The following is a 21,566-nucleotide window of genomic DNA, read 5'->3' on the forward strand; positions in this document are numbered from 1 at the left end:
TACATTATCTAGCTACATGCAATGCATCGTACCAACCTCCCAGCACGTGACTATATGTTTGCAGATACACGTACTTCTGTTTGCAAATTCCTGCACAGCGCTATCTTATGGCATCATTATCATATTTGAAATTATATACCTAACTAGAACTAGAATAAACGTTACCTAGAGTCTAATTGTTAATTATTAATTTAACACAAAGTGAAATGATTATCCAACAAAAACATCCTTTTTTGAAAACAGGACGATTCTATAAATGGCTAGCGACATCTGGCAACTGTTCACCTACACAGCGAGAAACGCACACGGGTTTGTCTCATCTTTGACGTGAGTGCGCCCGGGGCGCTAACGATCCACGCTACCCAAGTATATTAACATCTGCATGAAAATAAAGCGCATTTACAGTACATAGTGATGTTATGATGAGGCGACGAGCTGCAGCCGAAGCCGTCACCTTTGCCCGATGTGTTTGGATTGCTGAGACATGCAGTATTCACTAATGGGCCTCGGAATGCAGGACTCGAGCCTAGCACTAAGAGTATACGAAACAAGTGTTCTTGACTGTGCCGCCATCAATACATACACAGTGTGTAACGTATCAGAACAATTTCCCCCCGAGGACAATTGCCCCCTGGGACAATTACCCCCTAGGACAATTGCCCTCTAGGACAATTTCCCCCTGGGACAATTGCCCCCTAGGACATTTACCCCCGGAAGACAATTTCCCCCGTTGACAATTCAACTGAACTTGTAAACATACCTACTGAATGTTGTGTACGTAATTGTACGTAATTACTAGAGCCCGGATTTCTAGCATTTATTCTATTATTGCTATTACGACTCTAAATGCAATTTCCCCCGTTGATAATTCAACTAAACTTGTAAACATACCTACTGAATATCTCCTACGAAGTTTATTACTTCGAATAGTGACTGTGTCGTGTTGTGTACGTAATTGAACGTAATTACTAGAGCCCGGATTCCTAGCATTTATTCTATTATTGCTATTACGACTACAAATGCATTAAGAATGAAAAAGGAAGGGACAAATTAGTGTTTGAAAGTTATATGTCAAGCAAAAGGATTTAGTACATGGTGTTGTATCATATGAGTGCGAACAACGCAGATATAAGGCAGCATGCAACGCAAAGGTGAAAATACTTGAAAATGAAGTTGTTGGAAGACTTCACACTCATACGCATGCGCCCGATTCTGCTAAGTGTGAAGCTGCTCCTGTTGTTGCGCAAACCAAAGTGCATGATGAAAGTTCGCAAGAAACTTCTCATCAATTAATCTCTTGCGCTGTAATATTAGACGCCAAAGACAAAGAGCTAATGTTGCACTACCTTTGCCATTAAATGCACAATAACTGGTTCTGGAAGAACAGTATAAAAGAACCCTCGATGGGCAAAATTTTCTTCTTTATGATTCTGACAACTTTGTTGGTGAGCGCAGGCCAAGAATTCTAATTTTCGGAACGTATAGAAATGTAGAAATGCTATCTTCTTCTCTTCATTGGTTTATAGACGGAACATTTAAAACTGTTCCTGAGATTTTTGCCCAACTATATACTATTCATGCTTTGCAAGATAGTCGTACAGTACCTCTGATTTATGCTCTCCTCCCCGATAAAAGCCAAGCCACATATACAACTTTTTTACAAGAGCTGAAGAAATTAAATCCTAATTTATCTCCAGTCAGCATAATGGTCGACTTTGAGAGAGCCATGATCAATAGTTTGTATGCTGTGTTTAAGCATACAAAAATAAAAGGAAGTTTTTCCACTTTAGCCAAAACATTTACAGAAAGGTACAAGCTTCAGGCATGCAGCAAACCTATCTAAATGACCAGGAGTTTGCTCTTAGCATGAGGATGCTCGCAGCATTAGCTTTTGTGCCGACTGCTGAAATTGAAGAAACGTTTGATAAACTGCTGGAAATTATGGCTCCGGACAGTCAGCCAATACTTGATTATTTCGAAGACACTTATATTGGACGACCTTGTAGGAGGAGAGGGCGACGAGAACCAATGTTCGACATGGCTCTGTGGGGCATGTACAACAGAGCGAAGGAAGAGCTTCCAAGAACAAACAATTCAGTCGAGGGATGGCATAGGAGTTTTCTTGCCAGTACTGGTTGCTGCCATCCCAATATTTGGATTTTTATTTCAAAACTCCAGAAAGAGCAGTCACTTCAAGAGTTTAGTATCAGTCAGAGTGCAGCCGGCATTGCAAATGAAGGATCACGGAAAAGGTATAAAGATTGCTCCCAGCGAATAGTCGGTTTAGTGAACGATTACAACTTTATAAAGTTTTGAACAAAATTTACTTTGTATTTGTATTTATTTCAATTGTCCACGGGGGAAATTGCAACTAAAAGTATTTTCACTCTTTGACTTTATAAAGTTTTGGGTAAAATTAACAGGGCACAGTCTGCGTTGAGTCACAGTATCTTGTTTAGTTGAATTGTCAACGGGGGAAATTGTCTTCCGGGGGTAAATGTCTTAGGGGGCAATTGTCCCAGGGGGTAATTGACAACGGGGGAAATTGTCCTAGAGGACAATTGTCGGTGCCGCTTTGGTATGCGATCTGAGCGGTTGTGTGATCTCAGTGAGTTTAGATTTTACTTTGGTATGTGATCTGAGCGGTTGTGTTAGCCCAGTGAGTTTAGATTTTACTTTGTTATAATTTGCATATTTAACATATATAAAATATATGATTTGCAAATTAAATTAAATAAATAAAATATGGCATATTTGAAAAAAATAAAATATTAGTAATAAGGAATTGATTTATTTATTGGTTAATTGATACAATATCTGATAAAAAAAAAGAAGCAAGAAATAGATCATTAGACGATTTCCTCATTTTTCGGCAACAGAAATAATCAAGGTAATTAAAGTTAATTAAGTTTGAGTATGAAGGCCATTCATCCGAATGAATGACTGAATTTTCTTCTACTTCTCTCAGAATTATGGGTATAAGCGTATCTTTATCTCTTTTCTGTACATAAAAATATCTGCAGTCATCCCCTTTCTTCAATCCAAACCCATGGCCCGTCAATGCGTCTCCCATGGTTTCGGTTGTTTTCCACATCGGCTTCACTGTCAATTGAATCTGGTGCATGATCTCCCTGCAGCATTCGTCTTCTGTTATATTTCCGACGTCCAGCAAATCTTGCTTCATCTATTTGAACTGGCTCTTCTGCAGTGCCAACCAGTTTTCCGCGATTTGTTACGGAAATTATTTGTGAGCATATTTCACGACATAAATTGAACCAATCACAGATAGCTTCAGTTCCTCGACCAGTCAGTGTGTGGACACTATCATATGGTAAATCCTGAATGAAATAAAATATCAACTCTAAAATCTGACAGTGAAATGGAAAAAAAAAATCCACAGCGAATAGAGCGATAAGTTTGGCATCTTGCATTCTTGCAACGGAGAGCTGGTGTGAATTCACCTTTTCTATTTCTTCTTTGGACATCCTTCATTTCTCCACCACAGCGATGACAAGGAGCGACATTTTCTTCTTCAGCTAGTAGACCATGTCTTCTCAAAAAAGCAACTGCTTTAATTTCATCAGCAATTTCTTGATAAAATTCCGTAGCTAACATCTTGATGGGTTCCGCTTCTCAGAACTATATTGGAAAGGAACTAAATTCCATGAGAATATGTCTTGCTTATATACGAATTTCGAGTCTAATTAGAAAAGCTTTAAATGCTTATATACGAATTTCGAGTCTAATTAGGAAAGCTTTAAATTGTTTAAATGGAGATCAAAATAGATTAAGATCTCCTGGATTTTCAGACTGGCTTAGATTAAGGTCCCAAATAGATTAAGATTAAGCGAGATCACGTTAAGCAGTCAGATCGCATACCAAAGTAGTTTTATGATGCTCAGATCGCATACCAAAGCGGAACCCAATTGTCCAAGGGAGCAATTGTCCTCCGGGGGAAATTGTCCTGGAACCGTGTGTAATGCCCAACTCGATAGTCAAATGAATACTACTTTACATGGACAACGGTGACGAATTTACTTTCATCCTAAACCAGATAAGTTTAGCAAAACTCTTCATCGTTAACTTTAACTCTTTCGATTAAGCCATCTCAATTAACCCTACACGGAGAGCTATGGAAAATGTGCCACAATCCAAAGATTTTTTTACGTAAATATAGACAATATTATTAAGCTTAAAGAAATACTTCATTATTAAAGGGGTCATACAGACCTGAAATAAATAAATGTAATTCTTCTAGTTGCAGACGGGATTTGGTAATATCACGCACCACTACCTAAACAAATAAAACAAAATCTCTCGCCTGCAGCTGCATGCAGTCTAATTCATTTCTCTTGAAATTGACACGGAGAAATAACTGCAAAACACAATTCCTCCCCCTTTTCCCGCAGCCATTCTAGATCTGGGCCAACAGTTCTCCTTTAAGGCTGGACCCCGAGCCATGGTAGACTTGCACATACACACGTAGATACATGGACAAGCGTACATAAAGCAAATATCTGTCGATGTCAAAGACAATAAGAGAACAAGGAAAATAAACAATAACAATAACAATAATAATTATTATTATTAATAATAATATTACTAACAATATTACTAACATTATTACTATTATTATTACTATTAATGCACTACCGTAACACTTCTCTATGTGCTTAGATACAACTTCGTAGAATACTCCCCTCCTCGCTCCCCCGAACATTTCAAAAAATTTATCGACATGTCAGATTCCTTCTAAGTATCGGCGTTTATGTTTCCTCAATGTATCACACATTTTTTTCAGTATGTACGGAGACGTTTCTCTATTTCCTCCCAGTCCATCCCATTTCACGAATAACAGCCATCTCGTAGCGCACAATGACTCATCTTCCTCCATATTCATCGATTGATTTCAAATCCTCTTCCTGACCTCGAGGGCTTTCTCCGTAACTCAACATTACCCGGATCTCTCTCCACCTCAAGAACACTATCCTCAACCTTTCAAATATCTTCTTTGATCTCCTTTGATTTTCTCAGTCATCCAAAAATAACATCAATGTCCTCTTCTACGTCCCAACATCTGTCCCGGTTTCAACGGTCTACCCCCACCCCTTCATCTTTTTTTTTATTTTTATTAAAGGCTTATTGACTTTTACATCAAAAGGGCCATGCTAGCATGTCCGCTCTTGGCTGCCTCTAAGGCTTACAAATTCATTCATATTTGATGTAATATATCAGTGTTCTCTTACAGTTTCATATAACAATGTCTGCATATTTAAATTTGTTTACAATTTTCTTTACTACATCATTGCTTATCATGTAACATACTTGTTCCGTGTACTTGTGCATGTTTATATTTCTGTATTCTGCTGTGCATATTCCATTACATAATGCTGTAGCGCATGAGATTTTGCCCCATGGCATAATTTTCAGGCGATACCATCACGTCCGTCACTGCTCCCAATAGTATTTGTACCCTAGTCTCGTACGCATGATCAGGTAATGTTTTGACTGAAGCTTTACCATACGTTACATTTGTATTTTCCAATAGTTACATAATGTGCCATGCTACTATTGCCGTTGTTCATTATATCATGAGCTTTTTCCAATCTCCCATTGTCTTCTAATGTTCCTCATTTGTGTTCTATTTTTTCTTATGTTTATATATTGTTTAGCATCAACTGTGTCCTTGTATCCACATGAATACTGCGTTACAGTTTGTTTTCCTTAGATTATGTACAAGTTCCCTGCATCGATTAACCAAAATTGCGCAAGCAGCTTCTTTCGAGTTTAATAAGGATTGTATATAGTGCTTTGACTATCTACAAATTTCGTAAACGTCTTTCTTTCTCTCATATGTTATCTGTAGTACTTCAAATATTGCTTGTAGCTACGCTGCAGTACTGGACCTGTTATCGTTTACTCTGACAATCTTTCTTCAACATATTTACCAGTCCCGAAAAATTCCCTAACAATCACACCACATCCCGCTCGATCTCCGCACACAGCCATCACAATACAAGTATTGAATTTTGCCTGGGCTACTCGTATATTTTCTCTATGTATATCTGTTTCATTTCCATTACACTTTCATTCATCTCATATTTCCTGTGGAGATTTTTCTATTGCACCAGGGTTTGATCTTTACTTCACTGTTCTCAAGGAGGGAGAAATAGACGATATCATAGTTCTTCATTGCTTTGTATAACTTGAGCGTATAGGCATTTGTTTTACGTGTTTTTGGGGCATTCCGTATGGTATGCATCTACACAATTTCCGATATAGTTTTTTTCTTTTCGTTTTACCATTTTCGTTGTACATAATGTTGCCAATTCTTTCACTCTAGGTAAATTTAGTTCCATTCTCATTATTTCTATTTTGGTTGTTCATGGGGACCTAGTATTATTCTCATTGCTTCATTCTGCTGCATTTTTAATGCTTTTACTTCCTTGTCCGCATATACTAAAGGCTGGTGCTGAGTAACATATTATTGATCTAATTGTGATTATGTATACAGTTCTGAAGACCGGGATACCCACTCCATTGCTCTTATTTGCTAATACCTTCAGTAGCTTGAGTCTCGCCATACAGATATTTTTGACATACCTTATTTGGTCCTTGTTTTTGTTAAGTCCTATGTTCATAACTATTTGTAGTTGGTAACCTTTTCTAATCGTGTCTCGTTTAAATGAAAACCAATATAATCGAATGCTCGTTTGATATTTTCTTTTATTCTCATTTATGACTAATCCCACGTGTGAGCACAGGCTTTGTATTTCTGTAATGTCACCTCTCGTTATCGCCTCGCTCTTGACACTGCACAAGTACAGTATGTCGTCTGCGTACACAATTACCTGAGTGCCTCTTTTAAATTTGTGTCTTGCTATTCTGTCCATTATTACGTTGGCATTGGAGTACCAAGCTCCAACCCTTTCTCTTCAGATTCACTCCCTTGGTACCTGACTTTCGCTCTTCATCTAGTCAGGTAATCAGCTATCCATGTTAGTTTACCTTCTACTAATTCTTCTAATATTACTTCCTTGTTTGCTTTACCAAATGCTCCTTTTAGATCAATAAATCGCCTACAAGTTACCTGAGCATTAGTTAGATATATTTTATTATACAATCGGCAGTAATCTCCCTTTCATAAAGCCATGAAGATTCTCAGACATAAGCTCTTCAACCATGCACATAGGAGGAAAAGTGATAGAATGGATTAGAGCTTGGATTAGTAATAGAAAACAGCGGGTCACCATAAATGGAATAAAATCTAGGTGGGGCAATGTTACTAGTGGGGACCTCCAGGGCTCGGTTATGGGTTCTTTGTTGTTCATAAACAACTTGGGCAATGGGATTAATAGTGATGTTAGTAAGTTTGCGGGCGACACTAAAATAGGATGCCTAATTAGGTCAGGAGACGACGCGGAGATTCTGCAGGATGATCTTAACAAACTGTTGTTGTTGTTGTTGTCGTTCCCTAGACTGTCTGTCCGAGCAGTCCCGTCTTCCCAAGGAAGGCCACAGCCGAAACTGGGTTTTCCCACAAATCCTTTATAGAGTGTATGTTGTGTTGTTTGCGTGCATGATTGTGTATAATGCAGTCTTCCATTATGTGTTGTATGGTATGGGGTGAAGTGTTACATCCTGGGCAGCTGTTCACAACACGGTCGTCCAGCCTCTTCTGGTAGCTTAGAAGTGCTGGGTGGTGACCGCATCGCAGTCTGGCCAAGTGGACTCTGTCCTTTCGTGGGAGAGAGGATTCAGAAGGGTGGATATCAGGGGGTCTGGCATGCAGCAGTGTGTTATCTTTCAGTGTGTTAATGGAGCGGTGAGTGATATGATTATGAATATGTTTCCGGAGGCTGGTATTTGGTGGTTGTGGAGGAAGAGAAGAGAGTATCTGTGCGTAATAAAGGTCTTTGGGTGTAGTTTTAATGTTTCTTGGTGTGTGTGGGTGTTCTGTTATGTAGTGTAGCGGGTGTGATGTGTTTGTGGTGGCTGCAGCAAGTGTTTGTGTGCCTCTCATGTCGAGGTGGTCCTTGACTTTGAGGACTTTTGTTTCATGGTGTAAATGGTCTGTAGGTGATGTATTTGTGCAGCATGTAATTATTTTTAACAATTATTAATTATTATAATTATTATAATTATAATTATTATAATTATTCTTAACAAACTGTTCACATGGTCGGTGAAATGGCAAATGAACTTCAATATCTCCAAGTGTAGCGTGTTAGACGTAGGGCTACACAACCCCGAAAATAGATACAGCTTAGATAACACGCTTTTAGAGAAAACTGAGTGCGAGAGAGACTTGGGAGTTCTAGTGTGTCCGGACCTTAAAACCAGGAAACAGTGCATTAGCGCCAGAAATAAAGCCAACAGCATTAGGTTTCATTGCTAGGACGGTGACGAATAGAAGTGCAGAGGTAATTATTAAACTCTATCTAGCGATAGTTAGACCCATCCTTGACTATGCGATACAGTTTTGGTCTCCGTCCTACAGAATGGACATCAATTCACTAGAATCAGTACAGAGAAGAATGACCAAAATGATACATGGACTCAGAAATTTACCTTACGAAGAGAGGCTTAGGCACCTTAACTTACACTCTCTGGAAAGACACAGAGTGCGGGGTGATCTAATAGAGGTGTTCAAATGGATCAAAGGCTTTAACAAGGGTAATACACACAAGGTCATCATATTAAAACAACAGGGCAGGACTCGCAGTAATGGATATAAACTGGACAAATTTAGATTTAAGATGGAAATAGACAAGAATTGGTTTCCTAATAGGGTGGTTGACGAATGGAATAAACTTAGTAACCATGTAGTAAGCGCTGAAACTATCAGTTGTTTTAAGAAACGATTAGACAACTTTATGGATGGGGATGACAGGTGGTGATGGATACAGAGCTGTTTAGTGTAGGACTTATGGTCTCTTGCAGTCTCCTTCATTCTTATGTCCTTATGTACATCAATCTGTCAAGGAGAGCTCTTCCCATTAATTTGCATAGCCATGTATTTATCACATTTTGTTATTGGTATTATAATGGCTATTTTCCATTGTCTTGGCAATTTATCCTTTTAGTACGATGGATTTATCAGATCTAGAAGTGGATCGTTTTCCATATATGCTAGAGAGTCTACAATATCATAAGTGAGGTCTTCTTCCCCTGGTGTTGTAGTTTTGCCCTTTTTTATAGCATTTAACAGCTCTTCCGTTGTAAATGGTACACTAGTTTCATCGAGTATTTAATTTTTTTTGCCATTTGTTCTCTTTAATAACTTTTATTGTTCAGACACTCTCTTAACTTTTCAGGAAGACTCCTATAACTAGTCCTACATCCATGCATTCATTAAATCATTAGCTTTTCTTATGGGATTTGGGTCGGCTATTATTTTCTTTTTAATTCCTCTAACTTTGTTTACATTACTCCAAATCTGATTCAAAGGTTTAGCCGATCCTATATCCTTTAGGAAGGCTTTCCAATATTTATTCCTAGCTTTATCTTTAATATTGGTGGTATTCCCAGAAACATTTAAAAGTAACTTTCTAGTATTTTCATTTGTAGGGTCTTTGCTCCATTTACTTTGAGTTTCCCTGAATTCGTACACTAAGACACTGTACCATGTATTCTTTGTGCAAGGTGTAGACGAACTGGAATGTTGTTTTTAATGTAAGCTATTAGTCCACGTGTATTATTTTCTCAATATGGTTGTAGCTCAAATCGTTGGTAGTCTTTGATCTGTATACGTGTAACATTAATACCAACCTCTTGTAATGCTCTTATGTCTGCATCGTGTGATAGTGCATAGGTATATATATCTATTGATCTTCTTTATAAATTATAATTATTTACATTCCATGATAATATATTAATGTTTGGATCCATTATATTTGTTAGTCTTCCTAACGTGATTGATCATTTCCAATGTTATGTTCCTCTTTTCTACGTTAGGGTTATTTACATAATCTTTGATCAGATTTAGTAATTCACTAGTGCCAATTTTTACGATGTCACTGGTTACATTTAGTCTTGTGCTTACTCAAATTCTTGCTCGTCTCCCTCTGAGATTTTTCAAGCTTGTACTGCAATTATACATGCCTCTTTGACAGCACAATCACTCAAAGCTTGTTCCATTTGCTTTACCCCTAATTCTAAGTTTTCAATTTCATTTTAAGGCTCTTAACAAGTGCTATTACATTACCTTCATGTTCGGTGCCTATATTTTTGGTTTTCACTTGTCTTACATTTTCATTTGCTGCCCTATTTTTATTTTCCATCTCTCTCCTTTTCCATACGCTGTCTATATCACTGTTATACGTCTGCTCCTTTTGTTTTTCATTCCCTTGTGCTAGTTCTTTTTCCGTAGTACTGTCATTAATTTGTGGTCGCTTAGGGCACAACTACAAATTTGCATTGTGTTCTCCACCACAGGTACAACATTTTGACTTGATTTTTTTTTTATTTTCTTTAATTTTCTTAACACAACCCTTGGAGTCGTGTTTGTTCCCACAGAACAGAGAACGATAATTAATCGCCATGGCATTTCCATGCCATGTCCCACTTCGAACACTTGTGAGACATCACAGGCGGTTCTCGATACGCAGCCAGTTTTTTATACCCCAAACATTTTACAAATACTTTCTGTGGTGTACTTCCTTTATATAGTCCTACTGTGGTGATTGGTTTGATGACGAAACATCACCACGGTGTACTGGCGATACTAGACGATACTATTTGATACTAGTTACTAGCATCGCACGCTGGTTTCGCGTGCGTAAAACCTTGACTGAAGTTCGGTCCATAACATCATTAATTTCTTATTGGGGTAAGGCTTTTCTTGCAGGGCACTAATATGTAGTTTGATCTCGCTGACCCTAAATGAACAAGGCCCTATTTAGTGAGGGCTAGATGTTCCTAATGCTATTGGTCAGAATATGGTCAGAATATGGTAAACAGAAATTAACTTAGTCAATCATAGGTCTTCGTCTTCGGGGTCGGGTCACAAAGGGTATGGGTGCCTTGGGTTAGGTCTCTTTCAGGCGCGGGGTCAACAGCCCGGTCAGCAATTTGAATGAAACGTATAGTAACCTAACAGATTTAATTCTATATGCACAAAATAAATTCATTCCCTTTAAGCCAATACGGAAAAAATAGTAATACTCCCAAATGGATGACGGATAGGCTGAAACATGAGATAGGAATGAAAAGAGGACTTTACGTAAGAATAAAAAAAAATAAAAAAAATAAAAAACACGAAGAAACACACCTTAGATCCAAATACAACGATATAGCAAGATTGAATAAAAAGAATACGCGCATAGCGAAACGTAACTATGAAATTAAGGTTACCAGACAAGCGAAATCCAACCCAAGGATTACAAAGGATTACAAAGGCGGAGCATGCCGACAGGAGACTTTTGGTCCATATCTACTAAGTATTTCAGCGGCTTTGACCCATCGTTTTTCGCTCATATTTCCGATATAACCATTCACATCAGTATGATATATTAGCACAGCCTAATTCACACCCGGCCACAATTTTTGACGTTAGAGTGCATTTACATACATACATACATATACCAAGGCTTTTTTCCCCCTTACCAGGGGGGTAGCCAAAAAGGACAAGGCACAAAAACATTCCCACCCATTTCATCCCCGAAAACACTCCACACCCCTCCACCCTCCCTCCCATCTTAGCACCTCCTAGATGACGGGTCATCCCTGCACCCTGTCCACTGCCCTGGGTCAGAAGCAGTGTTGCAAGACACAGCACATCCACAGCAAGGCCGCTTCATTAAATCGGCGACCCCCCCTCTCCGTCCTCCCATATAAAGGAGAGCATACATACATACATATACCAAGGCTTTTTCCCCCTTCCAAGGGAGGTAGCCAAAAAGGGAAAGGCATAAAAACACTCCCACCCATTTCATCCCTAAATACACTCCACACGCCTCCCACCCTTCCTCTCATCTGAGCACCTCCTGGATGACGGGTCATCCCTGCACCCTGCCCACCGCCCTCGGTCAGAAGCAGTGTCGCAAGACACAGTACATCCACAGCGAGGCCGCTTCATTTAATCGGCGACCCCCCCTCTCCGTCCCCCTTTGCATATAAGGCGAGGACGGGGAGAAATCCCTTCGGGCTGCGTCAAAATTTACTCACACATACTACCCCACCCCCCACTTCCCCGCCCATTCCTCCTCATGCAGTCACAACATCATCCATATACAACCATTCTCCACTCACCTCTGTCTTCCGTCCTCTCCCTTCCTTCCTCAACAGACATTCCCCTCTTCCCCAAAGCCCCCTTCACCCCATCCATCCACCTCATCCTAGGACGTCCCCTCATGTTCACTCCCTCCACATCTGCCTTCCATACCTCTTTTACTAGTCTTTCTTCACTCATTCTTTCCATGTGTCCAAACCATCCTAATATTCTTTCATCAACCCTATCTCCCAAATCCTTTTTCACACCTGTTCTCCTCCTCACCTCCTCATTTCTCACTCTATCTAGCCTAGTAACCCCCACCATACTTCTCAGACACCTCATCTCAAACACATTCAAACTCCTTCTCTCCTCTCTTATGTTCCACGTTTCTGCCCCATACAGTGCTGTTGGCACAATCACTCCTTCATACAGTCTCCTCTTCGCATCCATTCCCAAATGTCTATTCCTCATTACACTCTTTAAACCACCAAGGCATTTACTTGCTTCTCTCAATCTACATTCTACCTCCACCTTCACTCCACCTTTTCCTGCTACACTTGCACCCAAGTATCTAAAACTATCCACTTCCTCCAGTCGCTCTCCCTTAATGTTCACTTCCAGTCTACTGCCACTTTCACCCCTTGTACATCTCATCACCTTACTTTTACCCACATTTATCTTTAGCTTTCTTCTATCACATACTCTCCCAAACTCTGCCACCAGCTTCCTCAATCCCTCCTCTGACCCTGCCACAAGCGCAGTGTCGTCCGCAAACAACAGCTGGCTCACCTCCCACTTTTCTCCATTTTCTTTAACCATCTCCAATCCCTGACTCACTACCCTAGCATTCACCTCTCGCACCACCCCATCCATGTATAAGTTGAACAGCCAGGGCGACATAACGCATCCTTGACGAAGTCCCACCTTTACTTCAAACCACTCACTCCCTCCATTTCTAATCCTAACACATGCTCTACTACTCTCATAAAAACTCTTGACAGCTCCCAAAAGCGTTTACTCTTGATATTAAGTGTGTCGTAGCCGACACCCGTGAAGTAAATCGAACAGGTGAAGTCGTGACGTCATCACAAACTACCTCGTGTATCCCAACTTCACTTGTTCGATTTACTTCACGGGTGTCGGCTACGACACACAAGAGTAAACACCGTAATTAGATACACTTGTGAATACACTACAACGTCAAAAATTATGGCCGGGTGTGAATTAAGCTGTGCTAATATACCATGCTGATGTGAATGATTATTTCGGAAATATGATGGGAAAAACGATGGGTCAAAGCCGCTGAAATACTTAGTAGGTCGGATGCGAAAAAAAAATCATACTAATAATAAAACAATAAATAAAAACTATAATAATGTAAATAACAAATAAAATACATAAATAAATGCATAGGTATTAAATAATAAATAAACAGGTAAATAGTAAATAATAATAGACATATAACTAATAATAAATGAAAATCAGACAGACAAATAACAAAACAAAATAATATAAAATAAATCATAATTATTACAGCATCTTACTTAGGTATTTATCTAAATGTTTCTTAAAGCTTCGAACTGAACTACATTGCACTACCTGTGCAGGAAGTTTATTCCATTCATTCACTACACGGTTGGCAAAGTTGTTTCTACCTACTTCCAAGGGCTTCTTTCATCTCTACAGAACCAAAAATAAGGAAATGATAGGCCCAATTCAAAATTATGAAAACATCACGATAGAATCGGAGGAAAAAATGAGTGAGGCGTTTAACAAATATTTTCTCTCGGTATTTACTAAGGAGAGATTAGATAAGGTACATGACTGCTAATCGATTTTCAGTGGGGATGAAAAAAGTAGACTATCTAATATCAGCATTAGTACGGTAGAAGTAGTCAAGGAGGTTGAAAGACTTCAAAGCTACAAAATCCCCGGGTCCAGACGAAAATTTTCCGAGAGTGCTTAAAGAGCGTAAATTTGAAATCTGCGACCAGTTAACTGAAATATTTAATAAATCGGTAGACACTGGTTTTGTGCCTATTGCTTGGAGGCAGGCAAACGTTGTTCCTGTTTTTAAGAAGGGAAATAGATCGTCTATATGCAACTACAGGTCAATCAGTTTGACATCAATTATAGGTAAAATGTTTGAGTTAATAATAGTTAATAGACTCAGAGAACACATTGAAAGACATAATTTGATTCGTGACACACAGCAAGGTTTCTACAAGTGTAAACCATGTGTGACTAATATTCTTTTTATACTAAAGTATATTAGGCGTCAGATAACAATAATAGTTACGATGTTATTTACCTTGACATTAGCAAAGCGTTTGACAAGGTGTCCCATCAAAGACTACTAAATAAAATCAAAGCCCATGGCATAGGAGAAAAAGTTAGAATGAATTCGACCTTGGATCAGTGACAGAAAACAGCGGGTCACCATAAATGGAGTAAAATCTAGGTGGGGGAGTGTTTCTAGTGGGGTCCCCCAAGGATTATGGGTACCTAATTGTTCATTATGTACATAAACAACTTGGGCAATGGGATTAATAGTGATGTTAGTAAGTTTGCGGACGACACTAAAATAGGACGCCTAATTAGGTCAGGAGACGACGCAGAGATTATGCAGAACGATCTTAACAAATTGTTCACATGGTCGGTGAAATGGCAAATGAACTTCAACATCTCTAAGTGCAGCGTGTTAAACGTAGGGCTACACAACCCTGAAAATAGATATAGCTTAGATATCACGTTTTTAAAGAAAACAGAATGCGAGAAAGACTTGGGAGTTCTAGTGAGTCCTGACCGGGAAACAGTGCATTAGCGCCGGGAATAAAGCTAACAGAGCATTAGGTTTCATTGCTAGGACGGTTACGAATAGAATTGCAGAAACAATTATCAAACTCTATCTAGCGTTAGTTAGACCCATCCTTGACTATGCGGTACAGTTTTAGTCTCCGTCTTATAGAATGGACATCAATTCACTAGAATCAGTACAGAGGAGAATGGCAAAAATGATACATGGGCTCAGAAATTTACCTTACGAAGAGAGGCTTAGGCACCACTTACACTCTCTGGGAATACGCAAAGTGCGGGGTGATTTAATTGAGGTGTTTAAGTGGATCAAAGTCTTTAACAAGAGTGACGCAAATAAGGTCATCATATTAAGACAACAGGGCAGGACTCACTGTAATGGACTTAAATTGGACAATTCTAGATTTAAGAAAGAAATAGGCAAGAACGAATGGAATAGACTCGGTAACCATGTAGTGAACAATGAAAATAGCAGTTGTTTTATGAAACGATTTGACAACTTTATGGATGAGGATGACAAGTGGTAATGGACTTGGAACTGCCTAATATAGGGCTTATGGTCTCTTGCAGTCTCCTTCATTCTCATGTCCTTATATTATCAAAAAGAGAGAAGTCAGTCTAATCCAGCGGGCAAGTCTGTGTCTATTATTAAGAGTGGCCATATATAAAGTCTGTATCAAATATACAAGTCCAGCCTCCCACACCCCGTATACAATCACTACTCGAATTCAAAATGACAATTAAGAGAGACATTAATAAAACTGGTCTCATTCAACACCATCATTATGAGATATGTTAAAACTATTTCATTCAAACTTGTTCGTACGGGACACCACCAGCATAGCTCCCCTTCCCGTAAAATACAACTAGGTAAATACACTTGTTCGTAACTCCCCCTGTTCTGGGTACTCTACCACAGCTACCACTCAAACTTAAAACATAAACAGGGGGAGGTGCAACACTACGAGTTGTGGTCTAGTTCATGTCTGCCATTCTACCAAACTTCACATCCTTTAATCCATACAAATCTATCATCAAGCAGTACGACTTCTGGATCGAGGTACGTGGGAAAATCGAACAGTATTACCTTCGTGTACTTTCCATTTTCTTCTGGTTCTTCCATTATGATGCTTTCACAGCCTATAGTTGTGAGGTGTTCCACAGCTTCAGTGTCTTTTACGGTAAAGTAGGGTTTATACTTGCCTTCCTTAAATCGTACTTCAAATTCCTGTTGTACTTTGACGAGCCCAATTGCCCACTTCACCTTGTCGTGATAGGTCATCTAGCGTAGTGGGAAAATGGAGTTGTTTCCTTCTACTTAGTTGCCTGGGTAATTCTTTCTCGCTGTTTGTTGTAGTTGCACCATCTGCGTTGTTGTTGTTGTTGTTTTCTTTCAGTAGATGTCTTCACTTTTTTGTCCATAGTTTTGGGTTTAGCATCAATACTCACTTTCGTTTTTAATTTTCGTTTTCTTCTCTCGACTAACTGAAATCCATCTTCTTCATTACTATCGCTGCTAGTTATGGCTAAACCCATAGCAACTATTGTTGCTCCTTGGCTATCCCACTTCTCAGGAGGTGGAATTCTCTCTTCTTCCGTTGCGATTTTCACTGAAATCGGTGGAGGTCTGGTTGATATTCCGAGTCGGTAAGCACTTGGCTTACCGATGTTTGTCGCTGTGTTCAACCCTTTGATAGTCTACTAGTAATGGCTCGTTCTTCCTGAGTAGATCCGAACACGACCGCTGCCAGGCAGTGAATACCTCCAGTCTACTGTATTCCTTTCTGAGCCTCTTCAACATAGCGACGTACTTTATGGATCTTATTCCAGCTAAGGACTAACTATTTTATTCAACTGGGGAGGAAAACCCACGTAAGACGTTCTCCATCAAGTGGGAGCCCCTTAACCAAGTCAGTCTTCTCAAATGCACGTTTTCATCCAAGACACGACGGAATACGGTGCTGCGTTGTAGGAAACAACACCGTCCGTTCACTGTGAAGACTGCTACATGAAATCGACCGAAACTGTTTCAAGCATTTCCTTTTTTCAACCATACGGAAGTCAATTAGAGCCACCGTATAGTAATTCTGAATACAAGGTAACAGGTCTTATAATGCCTGGGAAAAATTACTGAGAAGAAATCTTAAGATCATCTTTCTAATTTGATCAATTCCAGAGTTATAACCTTTTTTTCTATACAACAAATAGGCACTGGAAAGTTATTTCGGATATTCAACAATGACCATGGAACACAAGAATAATTTCTGAATTAAGGTCCTCTAAAATAAATACAAAAATAAAATAAAAATGTCAAGTATTAAATGAAGCAGAGATAATTTTTATTATTCTTTATATGACGTTACATATAATGAATTCTGTGCGGACAGGACATTTAACTTCAGCTCATTTGCTTGCGATATCTTTTGCCAATACCTAACACCATCGTACCAAACTGATAAAAACTAACACCAAATCCACGATCCCATGAACTTCCTTTGGATTGGTTTTCAAAAAGCTTCTTTTTACGTACTAGAACAGAAAATGTTCTTCTTTATAGCTAACACTGTCAAATCCAGTTTCTGTATACATACGAGTTTGTGTAAATTTATTTGTGGAATATTTCAATCTCCTCTTATTATGGAATAATTTCAAGTATGCCCTTAAACATAAGTTTTAATCTAGAATTTCCTTCCGGAATGTTGGTTCTCAAGTTATTATCATCTCACATAACTGTTTGACTTTTGTCTATCGTTTCATGAGTTTCATTTGCTGCACTCCTAACCTTTCTACCCACGGGATGCTTACATTCGGAGGTGCCATTTATCCGGTAGATTTGTATGTTCTTTCAAATATATTTCTGCTTAAACTCGATGTATCTCGAAGTATTATGGCAGGGATGCTCAATCAGCTCGCTGATTCCTTTCTATTTTCTAGGGCATTCAGTTTTAGTTTCTTGGTACAATCTTATATGCGATATCCTTTTCAGTATGATTTCAGTTTTCGTTACTCATTCTCTTGATAGCAGCTATCAAGAGAATATATGAATACATAAAATAGAATGAGAATGAAAATTTGAGCTCCCATTAAAAGTGAGATTATTAAGCAGTACTTCCGCGGAAATCATATAAGGTTTCAAACTTGAGAATATTGATTTATTGGGTGATGTTATACAAATAATTAGCACTAATGCTTAGAGTACAGATTTGTTGTATTGAAAAAAGACCGAGTTTCTTCTTGCACATTACCTTCCCACTCCTCGGCTATGGATGAAATGAATTAACTTTAGGCAGTTTGCGTATTAGGGTTGATTCACACTATCGGTCCGGTCACGCTCCGGTCTCGTTCCGCTCCGGTTCTGAGGTATTCAGGGTTGATTCACACTATCGGTCCGGTCGCGCTTCGCTCTCGGTTCTGAGGTATTCACACTATCGGTCCCCTCTCGTTCCCGTCATCCCCCCTCCCTCGACACCAGTAGAAGTCTTACCATCAGTTACGAAGGATGTGTGACTTTTCTGACGCCGAGTTGGCAATAATCGCTATTGCACTTGATGAAGAAGAAGGAAAACAAAATAGAAAAAGAAAGAAATTGTGGGTTCATCCTATGTTGCAAGATAGGAAGACTGAAGGAGAATTTCATACTCTGTATCCTCGTCTTATTGATGATGAGAGTAAATTCCACAGCTATTTCAGAATGAACAAAGGAACATTTGAGAAAATACTATCCAAAATTGAGGATGACCTGAAATGTACAAGAAGATGCTGCATTTCCTGACACTGATGTGCTTGCACCATACGTTATAGTGGGAGATGAGGCTTTCCCGCTGAAGAGAAATTTGATGAGGCCCTACCCAGGTTCACAGACTGAACATAAGGTAGAGAAGAGGATTTTTAATTATAGATTATCTAGAGCCAGGAGGATAGCTGAGTGCACATTTGGTATTCTAGTGCAAACCTTCAGAATATATTTAAGGAAACTTAAAGCTATGCCTTCTAACGCTAATGCGATCATTACAACAACATGCATACTTCACAATCTGATACACCCAAATGCTGTTGCATTACCAGATACTGTTGTCATGCCTCCATCAAACATAGTACGTCCAATGAGAGGAAGAGGGGGGAAATGCTACGAAGGAGGCTTTTGGCGTGAAAGAAACACTGAAAGATTATTTCAGCTCCCTAGCTGGTTCAATGCCTTGGCAAAAGGATGAAATATAAGTAGACAAACAAACTTGTGTAAGAATATTTGTTGAGTGAGCTAAGGAGATGCATTTCCGCAGTGGATAATAGGTTATCATACATATGGAATTTCTTTCTTCGGTTAATAATGTGTATTTTTTTTTCTCTCAGTACCTTGGCAATATGATAAGTATGCAAACATTATTGTATAGGAAAATTGTTTAGTGAGGATAGGAAATGCATTTCCACAGTGGACATTAGGCAATTGTATGGAATTTCTTATCTTCACAACCCAGCTGCCTGCTTATTTCAACACAGCTTCTTCTTTTCGCCACGTTATCACTGTAGTGCAGCGAAGTCAGGTCATACAGCTCTGGTTTACCTTTTGACTGATTCTATTAGCATTTCATCTGAATCCACAAAATTAAAGTAAGTTTTGTAGGTTATATTTTATTCAGTTGGTGCTTATGTATATCCTCGCTGTACGCATTGTCATTGTATCAGTGATAAATAAAAAGAAAACGTATTTTTATAATTTTTATAACATTCTCATGATCCCACTGTGGTGTTTCCTTTGGATTACCCATGGTTTGGTAGGACAGCAGGTAACACTACTTGCTTATATGAAGGCTGAATCTCGACTGGAGTGGACCAGGACCGTGGCAACTGAGTTCACACTGGCGCTCACGATCCAGTCACGCTCCGGTCTCGCTCCAGTAAAAATATCTTTTGACGGAACCGTGACCGGAGCGAAACCGGAGCGAGACTGGAGCGAGAGCGCCAGTGTGAATGCTTCCATTGAAATTAATGAGACAATATTGGACCGGACCGAGAGCGGAACGGGAGTGGAGCGCGACCGGACCGATAGTGTGAATCAAGCCTTAACCTATGATCAATGTACTGTAAACGAAATTGTGAAACCCATTGTGTCAAAACAGTAAACGCTCCGGCTCCTAATGCATTTTCCATACGTACTGGAGAGGTTCCATTGAACTCACATGATAAATAATTGATATGATTAGCCATACATTAAAGAGCTATATCTATATTAAATGAAATGGGATAAACACATCGATTAGGAAGCGGCAATGAGATGCACCCATTTAAAGGTCTTTTGCTGCCGGGTATGCGGGAGCCGTGGCCGTGAGATATTAACTTAATTTCTGCATTTGTCATTAAGTTACCCCAGTGACATAATTTAGATTATTCTAACGATTCGAGATCATGGTTTAACTTAAATATATTGGATAAATGTCTACGTTTTGCTGATACCGAACCCAAGAGGTTTACCAGAACTATTTACCGTATGTTAAATTGATGTTTATCCATTGACATATGGGGAAAATACCGCGTGATGTATGAATGCGCATACCACTGATCACCAATACTGCAAGCATTACTAAATCATTTATTCTAAATCAAGAACAATAATTACAAGGAGCCTATAAAGTCATAAGCGAAGGGCCGTATGATTTAATCTTCGTTCATACCGTAATGATTGAAATAATATGGACACTGTTAACCTGTTACAAAGGATGAGTATGTGAGCATGTCGGAATGAAACAGAAATTGAATATTTCGGCCATACTGATTAAAGTGTAGGGAGTAGAAATTATTGGACTTGAGACCTATACCCCCCAATTCTGTTCTCAAACTTCTTCAATGGAATTGGACTTGAGACCTGTACACTGCGATATCATTTCTCAACGTCTTAAGAAGGACAGACAAATTGCACATCGTTGTTTCCACAACGATTATTCGGCCGCTTTTGTTCCCTCTGAAATTACCTTACAGATACGCAGCGGACCAATCCCATAGGATTTAGCCAGGTACTGAGACTCTGCAGCGGACTAATCGTCCGGGGAACGGAGCGGTGGAATCGTTATTTCTCGCAATGCTCATCTGGACCCGAGTCTCCCTGTTTGTGGGAGAGCACCCGCGCTAATCTCCCTTGAGCTACCCCTGTGATGAGGAACTGTATCTGTCGCCTCGGGGATACCTCTTTCGTACTACTGAGAAGACACCCTTCCCCTGCTCTAGCTGAAGCAAATATTTTATTTATTCAGTATGATATACATATTTCTACTTTTTTTTTTCTCTGTACCCATCGTTCCCAGGGGCGGGTGAATTCCACTTCACCTTCTATTCTGAGTTCGAGGCCCCTAGAACTCCTCCCCCACACCCTAAATCTTGTTTTGTGTGGTGCGGGCGGGGACGTCTGAGGCTGTGACTTTTGTCTTTCTTTTATTTTGGCTTGTGTGGACACACGCTTCTCCAAAAGGGGGACTATGTGGTGACTGGTTTGATGACGAAACATCACCGCGTTGTACTGGCGATGATACTAGTTGATACTAGTTAC

General features: G+C 39.4%; 1 protein-coding gene and 1 pseudogene across 4 annotated transcripts in view; both read right to left on the minus strand.

Moving 5' to 3' along the window:
* Positions 1–21,566, minus strand: part of Sulf1 (Extracellular sulfatase Sulf1) — a 233,720-nt gene that overhangs the window by 157,956 nt on the left and 54,198 nt on the right. The window lies entirely within an intron of this gene.
* On the minus strand, positions 2,795–7,268 carry LOC143040193 (uncharacterized; annotated as a pseudogene).

The sequence above is a fragment of the Oratosquilla oratoria genome, chromosome 28 (assembly GCF_046742065.1).
Source record: "Oratosquilla oratoria isolate Oo_2021 chromosome 28, ASM4674206v1, whole genome shotgun sequence".
Taxonomy (NCBI): Eukaryota; Metazoa; Arthropoda; class Malacostraca; order Stomatopoda; family Squillidae; genus Oratosquilla; species Oratosquilla oratoria.